This window comes from Molothrus ater, chromosome 11, assembly GCF_012460135.2.
Source record: "Molothrus ater isolate BHLD 08-10-18 breed brown headed cowbird chromosome 11, BPBGC_Mater_1.1, whole genome shotgun sequence".
Classification (NCBI taxonomy): domain Eukaryota; kingdom Metazoa; phylum Chordata; class Aves; order Passeriformes; family Icteridae; genus Molothrus; species Molothrus ater.
Genome location: NC_050488.2, coordinates 17,263,578 through 17,287,227, shown reverse-complemented (window position 1 = coordinate 17,287,227; position 23,650 = coordinate 17,263,578). Strand labels below are relative to the sequence as shown.

General features: G+C 41.2%; 1 protein-coding gene across 4 annotated transcripts in view; it reads left to right on the top strand.

Moving 5' to 3' along the window:
- Window positions 1-23,650, top strand: part of FOXP1 (forkhead box P1) — a 375,365-nt gene that overhangs the window by 135,313 nt on the left and 216,402 nt on the right. For all 4 annotated transcript variants that reach the window (XM_036390836.2, XM_036390831.2, XM_036390832.2 and 1 more), the window contains exon 3: window positions 21,519-21,584. The gene's annotated coding sequence lies outside the window, so the exon portion shown is untranslated. The remainder of the gene's footprint in view (window positions 1-21,518; window positions 21,585-23,650) is intronic.

Sequence of the window (23,650 nt, the reverse complement as noted above, 5' to 3'; positions counted from 1 at the left end):
AAAGGAAAAAGATCAGTAAAAAGGGTGGAGTAGCAGCTGTGATTAAGGAAAAAGATTACTGTTGATTTATTGATTCAGTCCTCAGCTTGCCATCTCAATCAGGGCTTTTTTTTTTGTTAATGTTATTAATACTTATATAGTGCCATGTGCCAATTAGAGTAGATTGTAATTAAGTCTCCAGGTCTGAAAATATTAGGCCCACGAAGCACAAAATGTTAGCATTGCACATTACTGGAAACAGAAACTTTAGTCTGGCAAGCTGGTGCTGAGCACAGAAAAAGGCCAGTTCTCTCTGCAGTGCAAGCAGCAGCTTTTGTGGTCACCGTTTCTGGGAATGCCAGAGAAAGATGATTGCAGAAGACTGTTGTGCCAGGCTTTTGAGTTTTGAGGCAAGTCACTCTGGCCAAATGGAGTAAGAAATGTTCCTCAGGCTCACGTTGAAGATCTCCTTTTCTCTGCAGAGAACTCAGTTTTGGGCACTTTTGCCTCTTCTGTTTGCTGGGTGTGGGTTAGCACAGCACCCTGGCCTAGGGTCTTATTGCAATGGGCAGCAGAAATTATAGGAGCTCCCAAGGAAGGAGCTCTTCCCTTTGGTTTGAGCTGAGAACAGGATAGCTGAAGACTTATTTTCTTTTTTCTTGTGTAGAGGGAAACATGAGAACTCCTTGTTGAGAAGCGGCAGAACTGAGTCACCAAGGGTTTACACATCACTGTAAACCAGAATAAAAAAACGTGCTTTCTTCATTACTCATTATACCACAATGGGAATCAAAATCACTCAAAAATTGTTGTAACAGCTATATGTTGCTTAGATAAAATAGTCTGGAAAGGAGAGATTTTGTGGGAATAGCTTCTGATTTATGCAATACAATATGCCAAGCCAACTTGCTGTGATTTTTTCCAGTTATGTGCAATTATGTGAGATTTAATCAAAGAACTTTGAATTACTTGCATTGCTCCATAGCGCTTGCACAGTACCTCTGGGTGTCACTGAATGAGTTGTGGCCATTTAAGTGTATTGCTCTTGCAAACAACACAGTGGGAAAATTAATTTAAAATTTCCTTTTATATCTGGATGCTTAATTTTTAGAACTGCACTATATTCTGTGTTGGTTTTCTGTATTTGAAGCATAAATCCCATTTTTAAGACAAACTGTAAGCAATTCTATTTTGCCCTTACAGAATAAAGAGATTTACTGTATAATATACTGGGAATGGGGGCTGAGTTTAACCTATTGTGTCAAAGTTAGTCCTTAACCTCCCTTTCCTGCTTCCATATGGATAGGCAGCATGTGGAGATTTTGTCTTGTGGGGAATTACAGACCCCAGCAGATACTCACTCCCCTCTAAAAAATGCTCTCAGCCCAGGGGTGAGAGCCACGTCACCCTTATGGTCCACAAGGGATGGAGTCACCAAACCTTGGCTGGTTGGGATGATGGGGTTGTCAGCTCTGGAGAGCAGATGAACCTTTGAGGTTGGTGGGAGCACATGGGACTATTTGAGTAACCAGTTCTTTATGAGCCCACACCCTGCCAGCCTCTGCAGTGGCCTTTCACGCCTGTGGAGCTGCAGTGAGTGTGTTTCTTCTGTGCAGTCACTCGTAAGTGCACTTCAGTATCATTAGAGGGAGGGATTTATTAGTTTCTCCCATTTAAGAAGGTTTAATTAGTTCCTGTAATATTTCATATTTTACATACAAGAAAGATACAAAATGGCTCCTGAGGAAAACAGAGCCAGCTCAAGGGGAAAAAAAGTCCTTCTCCAAGCCTCGGCCTTGGGAAGCCTTTGTAAAAGCAAAAATGTGATAGAAAAGTCTTGTCAGTTCTCAGCACCTACTTATTATTTTTTATAGAGCAACTACCTCGCAGCAGCTGCAGTTGTACATGGATTTTCTTGGCGCAAACCTGTGTGTAGGGCAACAAATATCACATGAAAAGGTGGTGGCCAATTCTTTCTGCAAAAGGCAAAACTATCTTGTTGTGCTGGGGCCAGCACTGGCAACCTCTCCACTGCTGTGTTGGTGCCATGGTCAAAGCTCTCTTGGCAGGCATTGGGGACTTAGAAACTTCACATCCCCTGAGTAGTTAACTAATAGAAGTAAATTTTGTATTATTTTTTCAGAAAGACCCTAACTTCATGCATCAGCAGTTCAACACATTTGGACTTTGGTTTGTCTTGCAATGTTTGTGAAAGAAATGCATTCTTTTTAGTAAACTTATGTCTTAGAAAACACAGTAATTTCTATTTAGCCATACAAAATAAATAGCTACATAAAAATGAGCTCCTCCCCTAGGAAAAGAAATAGAGCCTATAAAATTTATTATTTTTGTTGATCTTTGCCTGCTCTCTTGCAGCTGCCGGAAAGGTGGCTTTGCATTTGCAGAGCTTGGTGCACAAATAAAGGAGTAAATAAAAGGGTTTGCTGACGCAAGCGTCGTGAGGAAGGCGCAGCACGTGAGTGGAAAACCACTCCAATGGGCAAACAAAGTGATGTGCTGCCTTGAGTATCCCAGGCAAACCTGGGGGGAGTGGAAGACAGTAGGGATTTTTTTGTCTGTTTTAGTGTGAATGTTTTTAAAACATTGTTGACTGTCAGTGTCAACAGAGAAGTACAGAGGAAGAAAAGCAGAAATAAAAGTGTGACTGGAAAGGTGGATCAGAATACAGTAATTACAGAAGCGTTATTTTTGCTGCCTTTGATGCTAGCATAAGTACGTGAAAACTAATGCACTGCAGAGGACAGGTTTGTGGTTGAAATACACTTGATAGATTTTGACAAATTAAACAGTTGTAAAGATGTTTGGAAGTTTTCCAGATCTTTACTGTTATTTATGTCACTGAACTAAAAAATCAGTGGTTAATTTGCAGTTCTTATAATTTTTATGATACTTATGTTGTTGTAAATTTAGCAGCGTGCGGCATCAACTCAGCGGGATACATTTTATGTTGTCAGCTACCTTTTGATATCATAATAGATTTCAGTTGCCAAAGCTTCGGGGAGAGAGAATAAAATGTAGGAGTGCACTGTGTGAGTGCCTGGATCAGACCCAAGCAGGAGAGGAGTTGGTGCAGGGTGGTTCCTGAAGCCAGGCCTGGTCCTTGGGGAACAGCAGTGATGCACCAGAGTCCTCTGCCAGGGGTGGCAAATGTGTTTTAAAGTGGTAAGGATGGATGAGATGCTGTTAGGATTGGGCCCTGCAGTATCATTGGTGGGTCTTTGAAGTCTGAGTGGCTGCTTAGAGCTGAAAACAGCAGCAGTGCAGAGCTCCTCAAGTCTGGTCCCACCACATAGACCTTGTCCTGACCCTGCATCCCAGCAGTGCCCAGTGTAGGCTGTGCCTAACAGGTGGCAGATCTGTTCTTACAGCACTTGTCAAATTCATCTGTGTCTCAGTGCGTAACCTGAGGGTGGAGGGAATTCTCCACCCCCAATTTACTTCTGCTAGTGATTCTCCATACACAGTGGTCCACAGTGTGTTTTCTGGGTAAACACAGGCTAGAGAGAGAGCAAGTGAATCTCCAACGTGATTGGAGTGGTTGGACATGGGAGAAGCTTCTGTCCTGTGGGATGGCGTTGATCAAAAGGGAAAGTCCTAACTTGTATTTTACAGAGTGCCTCTGATACCTGGCTTCACACTTTTTTTAATAGATACTTTTTGCACTATTTTTCTTTTTATGAAAACTCTCTATTCTCTGTATTTATAGACTTTTCTTCTGTTGTCTCCTGTCACAGAAGATGGAGAGGCATCTTAAATTCAGGTGACTTAAAGAAGAGATGTAGTTGTTTCTCTCTTGGGAGGTGTTTTTTTAGTGGGTTAAAAATACTGGTTTTAATCTGTGTGAGACCTGCCTTTGTCTGTGTATGTCACACATGAAATGGACTTCTTATAAAGCCTACCCATGCCCTTCCCATCTTCTACTCCTTTCAACATTTGCCCTTTGCCTTCTAAGCCTGAAAATGGAAGAATTTATTAACGGTTGTTTCCTCAGTGTTTGTGGCATTAGCCACGTTTCTCAAGGGCGTTTCATGTGCTCTTTCCACTCTAACGGGATTGTCCATTGAGTTCAGCTCTGGCACATTGGGGATCCATTTGCACAGATAGCTGATTAAGCTGAACCTTCCTCATCCGTAGGTAATCCCAAAATACGCAAATTGTTAGCGTGAGATTGGTTTTTGAACATTTTTAAGTTTATAATTAGGCGCTTTGTAGTTGTCCTCCACCTCCACCTCCCTCCTCATTGGAGTCCTTAGCTGTGCTGACTCCAGCTCTCCCATTCCCTTTTTCTTTCTTGATTATCTCTTTATTTCTTTTCTTTTCCCCTGGAGGTAGTTTTATGTCTGGCTCTTTCTCTGGGTACTGCTTCAAAGCTGCATGGCTTGGAGCAGATTTTTGGGCACAAAAAAATTTTGCAAAAAGAGCATTCTGCCGCTGCTTGGGATTTTGCTGGGGCTTGGTTCCCAAGATGACAATAGCCAGTGCTGGACTGAGCACATTGCTCTGGGGGGAGGAGAGACTGATTTACTCTTGACTTGAGGAGAGACTGGAGATGGGACAGCTGAGATGGGTTTGTTTGGAAATTGCCAGCCAAGAAGGCCGTGAGGTGTTGGTGTGAGCAGCAAGGAGCTGATGTTTGTGCTCCTGCACTGATGCTCTTCATGTGGAAGATGCTGTTCTTCTGTATAGGAAGAACTAGATCAAATTTTCTTTTTGCCTTGCAGCAGCAGACTGGGTATGTTAGTGTGCATTCGCTGGCTAGACTTATTCTGGCTAATGTTTGCCAGATTCTTCTATTACATATTAAAATAAGATCGTATGAGTGGGTTTTCTTTTTGTGCGTGTTTCAAAAAACTAGGCCAGCCCTAACAGGCACATTTTCGTGTTTTTGTTGTTTTTTTTTCATTTTGTCATTTTACATATTGAAAAATGGAATGCAAAAAGAAAAAGCCTGCTAACATCAAAAAGAAATAAAGCTTTGCATTATTCTGCATAAGTGTTAAAATCTGACTGATAGTTTGTATATACAGACTTCGTTCTTTTTGGTGTTTCCTTTCCCCACCCAAAGATCACAGATGCTATGATAAAAATTAATGCTGTTTTAGTAAATGCTTTTCTTTTCTGAATTTGACCTAATGAGTGTCGTGCAGTGCTTTTGTTACAAATAAATGTGGCAGAATTTAGGTTAAAAAAATAGGCAGGCATTAATTTGTTGGGGCAGGATATTCTAAAACAAAATGCAGAGCATTTCTGCCTCCTTAAATCCAGCTATGTTAATATCATAAAGTTTTTATTTTAACCATCAGGAGAGAAGGCCTGTTTGAAGAATTCAGCTTTAAAAAATGCCTTTGTAAATTGAGATTTTAGGACTACCTATTTGGAGGATGTTCCGTATGATAAATGACCTTATAAGACAAAAAAAAAAAGTAATTTTGCATGTCTGCTCCCTAGGATGTGTGATAATAATAAATGAACATTTTATATATCATTATATATATATCATGGCAGAACAAAGATCAGAAGATATATTATTAATTATTCCTGTTACTTCATATTTAAAAGGCAAAGGTTTTTGCTTCTTTGCCAAAACAATGGCTACAGAATGTATTTGTAATAATCCCCACAAATATGAAGGGGAGAAAGATCTTCCAGGTCGTTAGCACTGCAGAAAACAGAGATGCCTTTAATTGTATTCATTTGAACATTAATACATTAATGCTGAGATTTAAGTAATGTTACTATTAAAAATTAAACTGGAGGGGCAGTGTGCAGATCATATGCTTTAGTGTAAGTTGTCAGGTGCAGTGTTTGCATATTTAGCCTGCCATTCCAGCACTAAAACGGACGTTTGAGGCCACATCTGGCTTTCTGAGGGGCACTTTTTACACCACCCTTTCTGGCAATGACGTTTCTCCTCAAGGATGCAGTTGCACCACCTGAGCAAAAGCTGCAGTGGTTAAAATCAGAGGAGGGTAAGGAGTCACTTGTTTGCTGTCCTGAAGTCCTCTTGTTCTTCCCCTGTCCTCCCCCCGCCATGTCCGCAGTTATTTTGCAATATGCAACCCCCTCCGAGCACTGCCTGCGGAACTGGAGTAGCTCTGGCATGTAGATTTCCCAGTGGGAGAACTTGTGTGGATGGTAATTTTAATGAGACCTGATTTAAGCAGTAGAATAGATCCATAAAACTAATACAAGCAGACTTTCAAGAGCTCTACTATTTGTCAGGGCAGTGAATTTTAGAGGTGCATCCATTGGCTTGGTAAAGAATATTATAATCTGGAGAACTTAGTCTGTATTAATTCAGATTGTTTCTATGCAAAGTACTATTGAGAGTGTCTCGAATCCAGGGCAGGCCAAATATAGACTTATTTATTTTTGAGTCTCAACTTTCGTCCAAAAATTGTGCTGGAACCACAGGACCTGAAAGCTGTGCTCTATATGAATGAATGCAAAGTCTGTATGAGTGCACACAGCTGTGCCTCCAAGCTGTGACAAACCCTTAGCTTTGCTTTTTTTCCCCTTCACTTAAGGCCACCTCTTGGTCCATATGTATTTCAACCTCTCCCAAGTTGTCACACCTAGTTATATATGGCAGTAACACGGGTTTCTTGGGATACACGGAGTTTCTCTGTGAATATAGGCGTTACACCCACCCCAGAACCTGAATCCTGCTTCACCTAATACACTTGGTCCATGGCTTTTATTTTTCATCCCAGTGCTCTGGAGCATCTCTTGCTGTTGTTGGAAATTGTGCAGTTCTGTTTGGCCTTACTAAACTGTTTTCTTTCCCTGCTCTCCTCCCCAGCCTCTTCCCTCTGTCCTGTTTGTTGTGGGTTTTTTCCCAACTAGCTTTATTCACCTCAGCTATCTCAGATGGCAGTGAGGAAGACAGCAGGTGTAGGAAGCTCAGGGCAGGGGTTTGAGATGGAAATGGGGGGAGCTGGAACACCAATAAACAGCAGAGAACAAGGGGCAGACAAGCAACATGAGGAGAAATAGAGGGAGAAGTGAGGAGGAAAGGATGGAGGCAGAGGGCAGGGAGGGAGGGAGGCCAGGGAATCCCTGTGAAGGTGAAGCAGAAGGATGCTCTGTGCTATGGGGGGGACACCAGCTCTGCCACCCCTTCCCATGCTTGGGCATCCCAGTGACTGCAGGGACAAGGACAGAAAGGAGGTGGCTTCTGGCAGAGCTGGTGATAGCAGGGACATGCATTTAAATAGGGAAAAAGTTTATTTGCTTTTTCTCGCAGGAGATGCTAAGTGATTTTTGCAGTTTGAGTGGAGTGGCATTATTGTACTTAGCTCTGCATTTATTAAATAAATTTGTTCTCCAACTCAAGTGTTAAGTGTGTATTATGAAACCTCAGAGCCAATCTTAGTGGTTGCAGTGTGCAAATATTTTTAAAATTATGTAATTAAACAGGGATTGGGCTGCAATGTCCACTGAAGTGATTTATTAATTGAATGGTTTGATTAAATTTAATGTTATTTTAGTTTATACAGAAAGGGTTGGTATCTATTTCACAGACAGGGACATCTTGTGGGGCTGTCAGTGATGGTTCAGAGGTCCTTAGGAGGAATCTTTAGCACCCAATTAAATATTAACCAAGAAGATGTGACTTGTTCTTTCTCTGTCCCTGAAACTGTGTTTTGACATCTAAGGCTGGTGATAAAAATTTGCTCGGCAGAATCACTTGCAATGCACTCTATTTATCACTACATTATTTCCAAATTAATCATGCTAAAAATCTTTCCATTGTAATTGTGCTGGGGCTCAGTGCTGTACGATGTGTGTAAATAAAAAAATGCCCTTTTAATTCCATGTTAACTGTGTCTTGCTGCTGTTGCAGCCAAACCGTATCTGTTTCGGTGGAATGTCATTTTAAAGGTATTGTGGTAACTGAGCGGCAGCTGTGATTGAAAAGTATGTAAACTAATCTTTAGTTGCTCATGTCATTTTTATATTCTTATGTCAGAACACAAGAAAGCTGCTTTAAATTTGTCTTTCACTGTGTATTAATTTTCAAGTCTAATTTTTCTTGGGTTAAAGCATATACTGCATTCTCTGCTACACATTACCATTTGGTGCCAAAGTAAATGGCTACTTGTGAAAAAGTACAAAATTAGTTCCTGCTTGATTACTCTAAAATACATATTTATTTTCCTAGGGAGAGTTTTTATTGCCACTGTATAAAGGACAATTGTCCTGTATGGTATCGGTGACTTAAAAGGCAAAGTAATCAAGCACCATATATTTATTACTGTGAAGAGCAGAGCTGTACATTGCTTTCCCAAAAACAAGAAGGAAGGTACAAGGGGTTTTGGTTCTTCTTTTTCCTCTTTCTTCTAGGCTTGCACTGTGTGTTGTTCTGCTCTTTTAAATATAGACCATTCGAAATGAAATCCTCAGCTAATATGTCTGTATAAGAACTTCTTTGTCTCTCAATGCCCAACCATTGAAAATTAAATGTGTTTGCGGATAAGTATTTATTCATACCATTCCTCACACCTGATCTTGTGTCAGTATGACATCATCTTTGCCACAAAGACTTCTGGTGGTTTAAAAATGTTCCGTTGTGAAATAAGTGGGAGAGGTAGAAAAGGGGCAAGGAAGGCAACAAAAATAAACTGCTAGTGGGATTTGATGTTTTGCCAATTAAAAACAAAATATAAAAAATCATGTTCTGAGGTCCACATGCTGCCTTTGATCCATGCACAGGACTTCCATTTGTGCCGGTGGCTGTTCAGACTGCGGAGGGAAGGCTGTACATGACTTAATTTGTATGTTGTGGGAAGTACATTTTCCTAGCATGTGGTCTAGCTTACTTGAAGAATCTGAAATGCGTTATAAATGTAAATGCTGTGTTTAAGTAAAACTTCATTATGTTTTGGTGGTTTCCAAAAATGCACAGGATTTGACCTTAAAGTGTTATTTCAAGGTGTTATGATGTATGAGCTAGACTTTGTAGTCTTCTAAATTAAATCTTTGAACATGTTATTATTGTATTTTGGCATTGGCAAGATGTAGTTCTCAGCTATTTTTTGTCACAGCCTTCATTTTTCTAACAAGAGTAGCGAGACAGGGCCAGATTCTTCTGTAAGAGGCGTGTGCAGGATGGGGATTACCCTGCATTCACTGTGGTGTAACCAAGGACGGGTCTGCCCTTCTCATCCAAGTCCAAGGGCATGGCAACTCCTCGCCCGTGGCTGCCATCAGCATACCCACCACCCACCGCCACTGCTTGTGACCATAACACAGCCCCACGTAGGATGTGGTGAAGGGTTTAGCATTTGGATCCAAATCTGGTTCGTATATAAAAGGGGTTGTGTTTCTGTTTGGAAAATATGAGCCCTTTTCACTTAGCCCAGGTGTGGATTAGCTCTCTAAACCATTTGTCCATTCCCGTGTTTGTGGGAGACTGTTTTCAATTCTTACAAAGAGGCTGTACAAGTCCAGCCGTACAAACAACAGAAGCAATCCAAAAGTGGATTTAAAAAAATAAAAAAAATTAACAAAGTGTTTGTGATCTCAGCTTGGTAGTCTGGATGAGGGAGCAGACATAACCGCTATACGTACGCTTATTTCCAAAGAAAATAACTGCAAAACATTTCCACCTATGCCATGAGTGCTCAGGGCTTGTACGTCTCCTGCTCTGTGGAACAGCCATCTGTTCGTGTTACGGCAGGGCCGTGGGGCACCGTCCCCGCCGTGCCGTGTCCCCGGGGCGGCACCAGGCACGGGGAGTGTGCCAGCCAGCCACGGGGAGAGGCAGGGCTTGGGCTGGGGTATGTTGTTGCAGAAAAGTCGATTAAGAAGAAGAGCTCTGAGTCAGCCCCCGGGGCCGTGGCCGTCGGTCGGTGGAGCGCCAGAGAGAGGCCGTCTTTGTAGTGTTGTTTTTGGTACCGGTTTCACATTGCGCGCTCCTGGTATGATTCATGATGGTTACAAAGGTGATTTTTCCCTCAAGAAAACAATCCCTCCCCCAAACAATCGCAGAGCCACCCTTTTGGACACTTTGCAGGGATGGCTTTCTGTCTGTCTATCCTGAGGTGGTCTTCCACTGCAGGATTGGAGTAGGAAGGGGGAGAGCAGCACTCAGCCAAAGCACAGAGGCTTGTCCTCCATCTGTGGCCAGGAGTTTCCCATTTTCCTCCTTCATGAGCAGACTGGCTCCTGGATGCGGGAGGCCTGAAAAATTTGTGCAAATCTTCAAAATAAAAGACATATAGGATACCCCGCTTTCCCTCTGTCATTCCTTCCCTGCATCCCAAATAGGGTAATGCTTAGAAATGCATCCAACCCCGAGTTCAAAACGGATTGCTTACCCGTGTTTCTTGAACAGCTAATTTTGCTGGCATGTTATTATTCACCCTCTGCTATTTTCAAACTGTGACACAAAACTAGAGAGAAGAAGAGATTGAAATTTTGACCGGTACGTTATCCTGATACCTGAGATGCTGTGTTGATATGAGAGTATCTTTACCACAAGGACTTTCTTGGTGGTTTTAGAGATCCCAGTGTGAATAAGTAGAAAAAAGCAGAACTAATAGCTTAAGAAGCAAAAATATTTTTTTCTTAAAGAAATTGATTAACATGCAAATATGTACTGTATGCATATTAAATATCATTTCAAAATGTGATGGGCAGGAAGCATAAGTGATGCCATTTGGTTTTGTGGCATCAGTGTGGGTTGATTAAGGGGGTGGGGATAAATTTTGGGGATTATTGATATAGCATGAGTAGAGCCAGATGGTTGTATTACACATCTTTTGTGTTCTTGTTTGCTTCTTAAAGCAGTTGCAGAATTTTGCCCTGGGCAAAATTTACTCTTTGCTCGTATGTTCCCCTGTGAATTTACTTTTGACAAAGTAGTTCACAAAGAGGGGAAACGCTGTGCCCACAAACCCATCTCTTCCCTTCACGTTTGTGAAGCCAACAGCCCCCTACTTCAGAAATATTTTGTAACTTGTGAAATAAATTAGCAGTAGGTGCAAGTTCAGAGTGTGTGTGTGCTGTGTATCGCTTCCCCTCGGTGTGCGGTATTGATTTACGGAGAATGCCGTTCTTCAGATTTTCCTTGCGGTGTTGTGAAGAAGAAACTGTGGAAATGGCAACCAGTTCAGTTTAATGCACTACTTATGTAGAGTTCTTCCATTAAAGAAATGTTGTCTTAAAGATTAATGAGCTAATTTTTCCACTACTCCTTTTTTTATTTTAAGTTTTGAGGTTGTGGCATACCTGATTCATGTGATCAAAAACACATACTTTGTGGTATTCAGGTTGAGTGGGAGAAGGTTGTGCTAGGGAGGTGTTTGTGACATTTGTTGGAACTGCTTATCACCGGAACCACCAAAATTTACATGTGTTTGTTATTTCCCTTTGAAAGCAATTTTTTATTTCCCATAAAAAGATGGGTTTTTGTAAAGGCTTTTGGGTTTTTATAAATTCTTTATAGGAAAGAATTTATGTCTTTCTTGTGCCTCGCACCAGTTTTTGTGGGTGTGTAACTCCATTGAATGGATGAGGTTACTCCTAGCTTGGATGAGGAGCTCCCTTTACATCTGGCAATTATAGTGGAAACAGACCCACTTGTAAACATGTAAACATTTTTGTCCTCTGCCTGTGTCCCTGTGTGAAATGTGTGTTTGCAGAAGGTGAGGAGACTCACCTTGCTCATGATGGTGGGACTTTTATTGGGGACCAAGTCATGCTGACACTGATTCTGTGGCCCCATGTCTGCATCCCCTCTCGACACAAAGCCGGGCTCATGTTTTGCCCAGACTGGGAGCAGTGGCTTTGGGCCCATTTTTTAGAACCACTACTTGATGTGGAAATGGGATGGGCAGCTCTGAGCCCATTGAAATCTCTGAGTAGTCCAGTCACAAGTCTGAGACCGGAGCAACTTACTCCTCATAATGCTGCCATTGTGCTCATCCAATCTGATCAGTTCTGGAAATGTTTTAGTAAGTCTATCTTACAACACTATAAGAAGATAATCAGCTGCCTTAGAAGGTCCCCATCTGGAGTATAGAGTTCTTTTACTGAAAGATGTTTTGCCTTTCCGAGATAGCTCTCGCATTTCATCATCTGTTGTGCAGAGATGAAGTGCATATGAAAAGTCAGTGACTCTGAATCCATCTGTTGTTATTATTTTCCACTGATAATTGGCTTGAACAATGAAATGTCTGTGTCTGTAGCCTTTGAAACTGTACACCCTGTTTATTTTCTGGAGGTCTTGCTCTGCTCTCCCCCCTGCTTTTTTTTTTTTCCTTTTTTTTTTTTCCCTTTTTTTTTGTTTATTTTATTTTGAGGCTTTTTTTTTGTTTCATTTTTCTCTCAAGCTCATAACTAGTTGAGCTTGTATGAAGATGACATCTTTGACTCTGTGCATCAGTATGTGTCACTCACCATCTAAAGCATGCCTGCCAATTTTTGTCAGGGTCCTGTGTCTGTGCTGTGTGAGTATAGAGCAGGCTTACAGCAGGAAGACTGGCAGATCCAGAGTTCATAGATATCTTACCTGAAATGTAGTATTTATATCACTTTCTCTATTAAAATATTAATTTAGAGACCAGTATCTAATACCTATGGAATTAGATACTACCTGTAATTGTGTAATATATTCAGTTGCATCCAGTTTTGCACAATGCAGGGTATTAATATTGGATTCCACTAACAGCAGTTCCATTAGCTTGCTCAACCAGTATGAGATATATATGAGCAGGGAGGCATAACTACCAGCCAGAACTGCCAAAACAGTCATTAGAAGCTCCATTGGGATGGACAAAGGCTTTTACACAGTGATATACTGATTAAATTTTGTTCTATGGTTTATTTGCATCAAGGTTAGATCTGTATCATCTATGTGAACGTATTATCTGACGCCTTATTTGGAAGGTCATTTCAATGCAAAAATGGTGAACGACACAGGGGCTCTAAAATTTCTCGCAGGATTCTTTCTTGGAGGATTTTTCTCCTGTTAGGCTTGACTCGCTCATGTTATCAATGCTTTTGTGTTTTAACCTGGTGAGTTTATCCAAGGAGGTGTGAAAACTCCCTCCATAGCATACAAGTGCTCCGTGGAACTGAACATGCTGGATGCCTATTAAAACTGTGAGTTATATCCAGTGTCCTTTGAAATAATCTGTGACACATGCTTGAGAATCCAGTAAATGTGTGTTGCATCTTGAAAGGCTGCATTTTCCTGTGCCTGCCTGTGTGTAAGTGCTCTTTCAGAATGAAATTTCGGGGCCGGACTCAGTCGTGCCGTCCATGCTACGCTGTAGTCTGGAGCACCAGAGAGTAAGGCAGAGGAGTATAATCTTATTTGTGTTTCAATGGCAATCATTTAATACTGCAAGTTATTAAAAAATAATTAAATTACCAAAACCAACATGTAGCTAGGACTTACAATAAAAGGTCAATGTGATTTGACTCCTTAAGTTAGGAAGGGACACTGGTGAATTCCAATTGCTTTAAAATCATGCTGCTTCATTCTATTTCTGGACTGGAAGGATAAGTGAGACTGAAAAATAATTTATTTCTCTAGAAGGAAGAGCAAATCATAGTATATAATTATGTATATTCAATTATAATAATAAATGTTTAGATATGTTTGGTGGTTATCACAGTCTCTAATTTAGTTGTTTTTTGAAGTAAGTATAGTTTGGACGGCTCATTTCATGAGAGCAATATTTTGAAAATAATGTTTTTAAGGAACACTTCAGAAGTTTCTTCCTTTTTCCCAAATAAACTAGTAAATAGGTGTGCACTATGTGGTTATTCATAACAGCTAAAATAGATCTGTGCCTGGAATGTCTTTTATATAATAAACAAAACAGGGGGACAGTAAGAGCAAATGCAGATTTAATCTGTCAACTCAACCAAAAGTCTCTGTATTAATTTTAAATCCTTGTTAAGAAAAGGCTGGGCCAGGAATGTATTGGATTTCAGTACAGTTAATGAAAATTAATTTTACAGGTGGTGTTTGGTTGTGTTTCTTCTGCTGTGGTGAGATGGGTGGCTAAGCCAAAGTGGGCACAGCACAGGATTCAGCTCTGTGCCAGAGCAATGCTTAGATTAGGAATGAGCGTTTGGCGAGGAGTTGTTGGTGCTGTTGTTATTTACTATCAGAGGAGCAGAGCGTTTAGCGCTATGATTTGATTTGATTTTGCAGCTCCTATCCCCTTAAACAAGCTGTGTAGCTTGTCAGAGATCAGGACAGGTAGAATGCACAGCAGGCGTCTGATTTGAGCCAGTTACTCATTTGCTGAGTGTTTGTGTTTATGCAAAGGGGCCTCTTCCTGCATATTTAATCTAGAGTAAGGCAGTGGCTTTTGTTGTGTTTAGACCACATACCTTCAGTCCTTCCTTACACTGCAGCCAGTGTTGAAGCACAGAAAGGCTTGATAGTCAAAAGTGCTTTAGTGTTTTCAAACTCTCAACTTTCTGCAGTTGGTTGGGAATTACTGTACAGCTCTAAGCCTTTTTCTTCCTCATTAATGGGTAAGTTTGCACTCGGTAGAATAAGATACTTTTTTTCTGTTCCATTTTATAAATGCACAAAATATTTGTTTGTTTGTAGTTGTCCAAACCTCCTTGAGCAAAACTGGTCTGCTGAGGGAGTTTGTTGCCGGGAATTAGATCAAGAATACAGGTGTTTCTGGCATATACTTCTGAATTAAGTATTAAACGCCGTATTGCAATAGACAGGTATTTGTGGGGCGGGGAAGTGGGGGGGGGGGGGATGAGTTTGGTGTTATTATTCTTTGTACTAACAAATCCTGTTTTGTAACTGTCCTGAAGATAATGCTTCCATTGTTAGCTAAAAGCTTTCAAACAGTGAGCAACGCAGAACTGCAAAAGAAGCAGCAAAAAAAAAAAAAAAAAAAAAAAAAAGGAGGCGGGGGGGGGGGGAAGCAACCCTCTGGTCTTTATTGTTTCCTTTGCAAGGGTCCTCACTCGAATGTCTGCGCTGTAATAGGGAGGTTTTTCTTATGTGGAAATTGAATCGTCTCTTCATTGATATTAATAGCACACTAGAGATGTTAGCCATGATGCAGAGTACCAGAGCTGTGGAGTAGGAAACCTGATATTGCAGGGGGAAAAAAATGACAGTCCTATTGCTCCTCAGTGTGGGAGACATCCCTCCCCGAGAGCAGAGTTTGCATAATGGCATCCTGCCTCAACTATTTACTTATAGGTATTTTAATCTCGGGCTCTTTCTTTTAGTACAGGCGTAATTACTGCCGCTCGCTCCTGCACTTATTAACTGTGCAGCTCGGTTTCTGATTCCGTCTGGACAAATTAGTTTTAAAAATGACTTTGGAGAGAATCCGTGCGGTGTGCCTGCACAATGTACACAGTGTATACGTAATGCGTGCTGGGCTGGGAGAGCGTCGGGGTCCGACGGGAGGGAATTGGCATCAAAAATTAAAGAAAAGACGACAAAGGGCACGTCTTGGAGGCTGAGGGTTGAAGCACAGACAGCGCTTGGAGAAATGTGGAAAATGTGCGGCGAGGCCAGAAGTAGTAGTTTTGGTTCCCAATTAACTATTTCCTTCGTTTGAGTAACTCCTCTCAAACAGAAGAGTGTGCTGTTCCACCACATGTTGGAAAGTGTGAGAATCTGAATAAAATTTCATCAACCTTATTAAAATATGTAGGGACTTTGGTCTTCTTGGGTACGAATCAGCCTACAGACTCAGAGGCATTTATTAACAATAAGACTGCTGAGGTTTTTTAATAACAAAATTACAAATACCGTGTCTAATTGTAAGTGTATTACTTTTATGCACCAGTTAAAAAAAAAAAAAAAAAAACAAAAAACTTTTTATGAGGAAAAGTACCTCAGTCAAAGCACCTCGTGTGATTAGTGCTATTGTATTCTTAAATTTTGATTGATAGAGATAATAGTTTTCACTTAAAAATACAGACAGGTACTTTAACTTTCCATGACAATAGCTATTTGCATTTCTTTTATCTTTTTGTTTAACATTTGTGGGGGTTGGGACGGATTTGATTATTAACTCTTATTGCACACCGAGGTAAATGCTAAAACAAAGCTTTTGTTAAAGCTTCAAAAGGTAAAACAGCAAATATTGTTTTTAGGCTTCAATATTTAAAGGCTGTTAAAGGATACCTCGAAAATATTTTCACATGACCACGACCAGGAGTGTCACTCGCCTGCCAGGTAAGGGACGGGACAGGGGCGCCGTGCGGGGCGGGGGGGGCAGCGGCGGGGTCACGCACGGGGGGAGCGATAGCGATGTGTCCCCGTGCCCGTGTGCTCGTGTGTGTGTGTGTGTGAGTGCGGAAAGCGGCGCGGGGACAGCGCCAGCCCTGCCCGGGGCCCCGCGGTGCTGCCGGCCGGGCAGCGGCGGGACCGGCCCCGGTGCCCGCAGCCGCGGCGGTGCCGCCGCCGGGCACGGGCATCGTTCGCCTGCTGCCACCCGGAGAGGTCAAGTTTCAGGAGGAGAGTTTGTAGCACAGGCATAAAATGGTTAAGGCTGGCACCGAGGCACGGGGAGTTATTTTAAGAAACGGGGAAGATCTGGCGATAGGAGCCAGGCGGCGGCGTTTGATGGCTGGCTCTGGCTCCGGGAGATGGTGGCCCCTGGCTCGGGGAGGTGGGATCTGGCCGAGGGGATGGGGTCTGCCTCGGCGATGGCCTCTCCTCACCTGGCAGGCTGGGTGGCTCCCGGGAGCGCGTTCCCTTCACCTGGGATGGATTTGGTGAGGGCCAGCGCTGTCACACACGAGAGGCAAACAAGCAATCCATCAGTCAGAGATGCAGGACTGAGCGATCGCGGTGCAGATCCCGCGTTGGAAGCGAGCTGTTCCCAACTTGCCTGCGAACTGCACCCGTGTGTTGCCTGTAAGAGCTGTTAAAAAGCGGGGGAGGAACGGATCGTGATTAGTTTTGTAGATTTGGCTTACGCCGAGTTATTCTTTTCCAAGGTTACGGTGGACTTGAAAGGTAATATTAATTGGAAAGAGCGAATGTGCTGTGCATAGCTTTGTCCTCGTGCTGTTATTTATTTTTATTTTATTTTATTTCTGTTTGGAATAAATAATAAGCACCAGCCAGAGATTCTGAACAGCCTGCTAATGACTGAAAAGGAAAATAGAGTATGATTTGCTCCCTCCTTCCACTGAGAAACAGCAAGGTAGTGAGCATTGATATCCCTGTGTTTTGGCCTGTACCAAATCCACTTCCCCCTCTTCAAAGAGAGGTGGAAGAAGTGCACTTAGACTCTCACAGTTTCACTGTTCACCTGCATTTCACTTTCTGAGGAGGTGGTAAGGACTGCTGCTATAGAAAAGCTCCTGTGCCATGCCTCCTGAGATTTTGTATATGCTGCACAATAAAAAGTGGCCACCTTGACAGTGGTCAGGAAAAAAATTTCTCTCCCAGATTATTTGAGGTATTTAGTTTAATATATAATTTCTCTTTAAAAATAAAATAGGTACAACACAACTGAAGAGACAACTACTGACCGTCCTCAAAACAGTTCTACACATGATTTGTGTTAGTGCAAGTAACCCAATTGAATGTGCTGGGTGAGGAAATAACCTGTGTGCAGGACTGGTCCACAAGTCTGCCTGGTACCAGATGTTTTCTCCACAATCAGTGTACATTCTGTATTTTCAGAACCAGCAAAATACCAAATAAAAATATTTTTGTTTTTCTCTTACAAATATGCACTTGATAAAATCACAGACCGCTTCTTTTCCTGTGTAGGACAAGAAAATAATGATTATAAGGATAGGACATTTTATAAATAGTACATATCTAATATTTCAGCCTGTGTGCAGTTGAATGTGACTCAGGGACTTTTGAGTGGAAAGAACAGCTGTATTAGGTGGTTACAGTTCACTTTATTTAGAAGAAATTACTGCACAGAAGTGCTTATTTTGGTGATCAGGTTTTGGTATTTTAAAACTTTCAGGAAGCTTTTTAGTAAATATTTTAACCAGACACATCAAATACATTTCAGCTGGTCTTATATAAGAAAAATAAATCAAAATCTAATTTCAAAACCAGTTTTTTTCTTGTGCTATCAGGTGCATGTGTCTATTTTATCTTTTTAAATTTTTTTTAAGTGTGCTTTCTAGGTAGTAAAGGGGAGATTCCTTTGCTGCTTTAGGTTTCCTGTAATAAATTGTAGGCTTCTGAGGGCTGGGACACTGACAAAAAAATGTACATGCGTAATTCTGAGCAGAGGAGCAGCTCAACTGGTGTTCTACTTTCCTGTGTAAAATTACTCAGAGCCAGTTTGTGTGGGATCAAGGTCCTTGTTAATCTATTTTTGGCTATACCCAAGGCTGTTCTCATTTAGATATTAGTAAAAAATGTTAGAGTTTTAAGTAGACTTTCATTCTGCAATGGTCTCTGTTTCTGAGTATTCTCTGTATTATTGGTTAAATTTGGCTTTGCAGTGATCCCTTGGAGTTAGGGCTCCATCCTGCAGCCTCCCTGGAATCACCTCGCTGCCCTGGAGGAGGATATCACTAAATCAAATAAGTGTTGTTGGATCAGAAGAGTTACAAGGTCCAGCCCAACAGCAGGTGTAATGTCAAAGCTTCTGATCTTTGCCTGGTCCCTTGGTACCAGGGGAATAGGTAGGGCCTGATCCAGGACAAGAGTGGCCTTTCTGTTGGAAGAGGTTATGGCGCTGGCTCAGGTTGAGATTGTTGTTGTCTTTCCAAAATCCTGCCCAAAACACTGCTTTAAAAAGTATCTTTATAGCCAAGGATTTCAAACTCTGTTACAATTACCTGTCTCACTAGTGGGTAAACTGAGGCACGTGGTGAACAAACCTGACATTTTCAGGAATATCTGGTAAAATCTGTTCAGGGCACAGAGTTTTGTGTGGACTCTTCCTTGTTTATGGCATCAGTTGAGCCTTGGACGTGGCGTTGAGGGTGCTTTGAGACCACCTGCCTGCCCATCAGGCAGCAGGACCACTGCTGCTTGCTTGCAAAGTGGATTTTTGTTTGTGGTTTGGTTTCTATTTTAATCATCTCCTTGGGGGGAAAATATGAGTGTAGCGAAATGTCTTGCTTTGGTAGGATGGGATTTTTTCTTTGTTTGCTCCACACACACACTTACAGTGTTGATGGTACTTTGTGTTTATCTTAAAGACAGCATGATGGAAGGAATGTGTGTTGCCTACATCAATTCACTCACCCATATAAACAGTTTCAGGAGGAAAGTCTGTATTTGTGTTTCTACGTTTTGAGATACTCAACTTTTAGACTATTAATGAGAAATTTTCACAGGTGGGAACAGCTGTTTCTGCTGCTCATTTTAACTTTAATGGTGCGTTTTCCATATTTTTGAAAGCCAGGTAACATATAGCAGGAGTTTGATAACCAGAAATTAAAGCAGTCTGGATTTCAATCAGGGAGTAATTTGTGAGGAGAGCTGAGTCCTCCTCAGCCCCCCTGTAGACCCTGTTGGTCTCCCACCAGCTGATTGTTGAGCCGGATTTCCTTGGAGTGTGGCTCATGCAACACAAACGTGTTTAGAAAATGATACCTGCCTTTTTCAGCACTGCCCAAAGAGATACTGAATGCACATTTTATGCAAACATGTAATTTTCAGCAGCTTCCTTAAAAAGTACATTTTACGATGGTTCATTTGCTATCGTGAAGACTCAGGGTAGAAATGAAGCCTGCTTGCCAAAATACTGCCAAAATAAGGATCTGACTGCCAAATACCCAGAAAATTTATAAAACAGATAAATATGAAAAGAGGTTTTAAGTGTCAAACCCAAGATAACCCCTGCAGCAAAGCAGGATAAAAGCCTTTATTGTTGCTAATCTAAGAGCACATCACATGTCAGAGGTCGTGTATTTTACATAAAAGATGTATTGTTTTACATACTCTCAGGAAGGTGAGCCCTGACCTATTATGATGGAGTAGTGTTATGTCCTTTACAGTGCAGAATCAGGAATTTCTTATATGTGTACCTCAGCAAGGAACACAGAGCTTCCTATACAGCAAACATGCTCAAATTTTGGCCCCTGATGTTCTGGTACTGCATTACAAGAACTGCTTCTCACACAAAATATAAAAAAAAAATGAAATGAAGTGCCAGTGAGCAACAGATAAAACCAATATTGATTTCATATCAAAGTAACCTTTTTTCTCCCAAGTAAAAATAATCAGGTTTCAATGGTAAAGAAGTAATGCCTCATTCTCACTGTGAAAACATTTTTCCTTCCAAAATAAATGGTGAATGAGTTCATATTCTTTTGAGTGAACTTAGTGAAGATTCTGATTTTTTTCCCAGAGGTTGGTATTTTACTGCTCCAGTAAAAAGCTTCACCTAGTGATGTAAATAGCACAACTTACCATTTGGTGAGTTTCACAAACACCCCCAAAACTCCACATCACTGTGTGAATTTTATGAAATGGAGTTTCACGTAGCTCTGTCTTACACATCCACATGTCACTGACTTTCCGTTTCATATGAAGTCATCAGTGTCACCAAGTTATCACATATTTCTTTCTGTCTGTATTGCATAGTACTCTGTACCCCTGCAGCAGAAGATCAACATTTCAGTGAAATTATGTTATAAATTTACTCTGTTAAGGTATTTGGTCAATTGATGTGGAATTAATTCTAACTGCTGTTAGTGGTTTGAGTTAGTAACTTGATCTAAATTAATAAACAAATGTTTTTCTTTTCTCTTGTACCATATGTTGATCCCAATTACATGAACAGAAAGTGGCAGATTGTCATGTTTCTTAAAAGATTACATACTCTTTTGCATAAGAGAGAGTACACAAGATGCAGTAATATACAGGGTAAAAAAAACCTACACGTGCTGTTTTCTCCCTCCTACTTTTTATAAAGATACACTTTAATTATTCCTCCTTTTAATACCCACTGCTCTCACCACCTTGGCGTGCTTGGCGTGCTCTTGGTAATGCTTAATGAGAAGATATCCCAAGACAGTAAACAACTTTCTGAATTAGGAAGATGCAGCTAGTTCTAAAATCTCATCTAGGACTGTGTCTCTATGGAAAAGGATGAGAAAAAAGAAAAGATCCAGAAGATAAAATAGCAGCGGTTGCAAATGGTCTTAAAATGCCTTAAGTAAGGAGAATCCATGCAGACAATAGTCAGATTTCTGAAACAAAGAACTGAACTCATTTATTATTCAAACTGAAAATAGATTGATAGACATCAAGATTAAGAAAGTTTATGTTAGAGAACAAAGATGTCTCATCTCCATGGGGTTTTTTGCTTCTCTTTTTCTTCTCCCAAAGACCAAGTTGTTTGTGCTGAACTGAAGAACCTCACACTAGCTGGTACTGATAAGCAGCAGTCCTGTGACTTGATTGTTTTTATTAACTCTCTCTGAAAGTCATTCACCATTAAATACGATTAGATTCATTTGTTGCTTTATTTATGTTTGTACTTGCAAATGTGGTGCCAATGAAAATGCTTTGGGTGTTGCTGCTGACACTGACCCAGAGTCACGTGTGTTACCTCCTTTCTCTGCAGGGTAAGAAGAGTGACCTTTTTGGGTGGCTGTAACTGAAGATTGCTTTACAGGAGCAACTGAAGAAGGTAAATGCAAATATACTGTCTTTAACACTATTTTTGAAGTATGTCTGAACAAAGAATTTGATCCTGAGAACCCTAGGACTGTACCTTTGCTGCACAAGTAAAGGCTTTTCTGGCAACATGGATAAAGTTTGAAGCATTGGGCTTGGAGCTTTTGGAGTAAATGCTGTGCTTTAAAAATCTTCATTTTGCTTGGGAAGACACTGGCTTAGGTGTTCAGTTGCATTTGAGGAGCAAGGCCAAAAAGATGCACTTTTTTGTCTTTCAGCCATGTTCCGAGATGGCTGCTTGGTGACTGGGCAGAGCCTGTGTGGGAATGGAAGACCCTGCTCTGGCTGGTCTTTGTGGCAGCTCCATGGCCCATGGCTGCTGGGGTGGGAGATGCAGTGGCACAGCCTGTGGCAAGGTCCCCTCACTGAGGCAAATCCCTGGGGAGTGGTCAAGTCAGCTTCAGTGCTGCTTCATCCCAGGCTGAGACATTCCTGGGTTTCCAGCAGCACGTCGAGCAGAGCAGGAGAGCAAAATTTAGCTGTTAATTTGATTGCTTATTATCACTGCAAAAGTTAAAACACATGCTTTTTAGTCTTTGGAGCACAGCAAAAAGGAAAGAAATATCACTCTCTGCAAAATGATTTTTATTTAAAGCAGCGTGAAAGTCCTTTGCTTCTAAATTAACTCCTTGCCTCTCTTCTGGTCCAAAGTTTCAAGTTGGGAAGGAATATTAACATCACAAAAGTGGTGATTCACAAAATTAACTTGCAGAGGAGAAGAGTAACGCAGATCAGTGTTTGGTACTGAAGGGTGTCATCTGACTGAGGTTCATATGGCTGCTTTATAATCACCTTCTTTCAGAAATTAATAGTCGGTTAAGCACCATAGCAACAAGCAACACTGATGTAAGCGCTGAGCAGTGGCTGCTGTTCACTGTGATGTCAGTGCTCGTTAGTGCTGTTCTCTTGACCTTGTTTGAATATAAAATGGTGATTTCATTTTAAACTTAGAATTTTACAGAATGACTAAATGCAGTGGAGTGAATTAGAGCTATTTTTATTTTTAATTTTATTAAAATGTACTTGAAGGGGGAAAAAAATGTCCCTGTTCTCTTCTGTTTTAAATTAAAATAGATCTGAGGACGATCTGGGATTTTTTTTTCAGTTCTTTGTTGCCAAAAATATCTATTTAGTTAGGATGAAATTCATGAAGTTCAAGTGAATATTGCAATCCTTGGCCATGCCAGTGGTGTATGTCAGCTATATGATATATCCCTCTCTTGAAGATTTGAATCTACTGGTTTGTTTTTTTATGGTGGAGCCCATGAAGTATTAGATGTATTTCAGCTACTGGAGAAGAAGCAGATCCTGCAGTTTAAGGAGCTAGTGCTTCCTTGCTCTGCAGTATTGTTCCTCCCTTGAATTTTTTGAAGAAAGGAAGAATTTCAAGTCCCAGGTTCATCAGAGGGCCTCATAATTAATGGGTCTCTTGTTCCTGGTTCATGTGTGTCTGTGACCCAGGAAAACTTGGAATTTTGATGGTGTTAAATGCAGTACACTACCTTTAGACTCCCTGAAGCTTGTAGGCTGTGTCTCCAAAAGCAGATCTATTTTGTACTACTACCATCAGTGCACCACTCAGGCACACATCCCCTCTGTCACTCATCCTTCAGCAGAAAGCAGTTTGGGTGATTCACTGGAAAAGACCATTAGATTTTTCAGCCTGATCTCCTGTGTATCATAGGTTATTGATTCTCACCCCTGAGCAGAGCTGGTAAGCAGAGTTCAGCCAAACTCTGTTTCCTAGAAGCTGATCCAGGCTCAGGGGGAAGACAGTGAGGACTGGAGAAGCATGGGGCAGCTGTGGTGTGTGCAGGTGGATCTGTGTTCAAGGATATGTTATCAAACTGTTCAACAAAATCTAAAACTTAATGGAAAACAAGCTGTTCAACGTGTCCTTCAATGTCAGGATTGTTTCTCAGAGAAGGTTTGGCTCTGTCCTGCTTCTACTGCAGTGAGGGGTGCAGTTTTGAACAAAAAAATATTTATTGCAGGATCGGTCTGTAGTCTTGCAACATA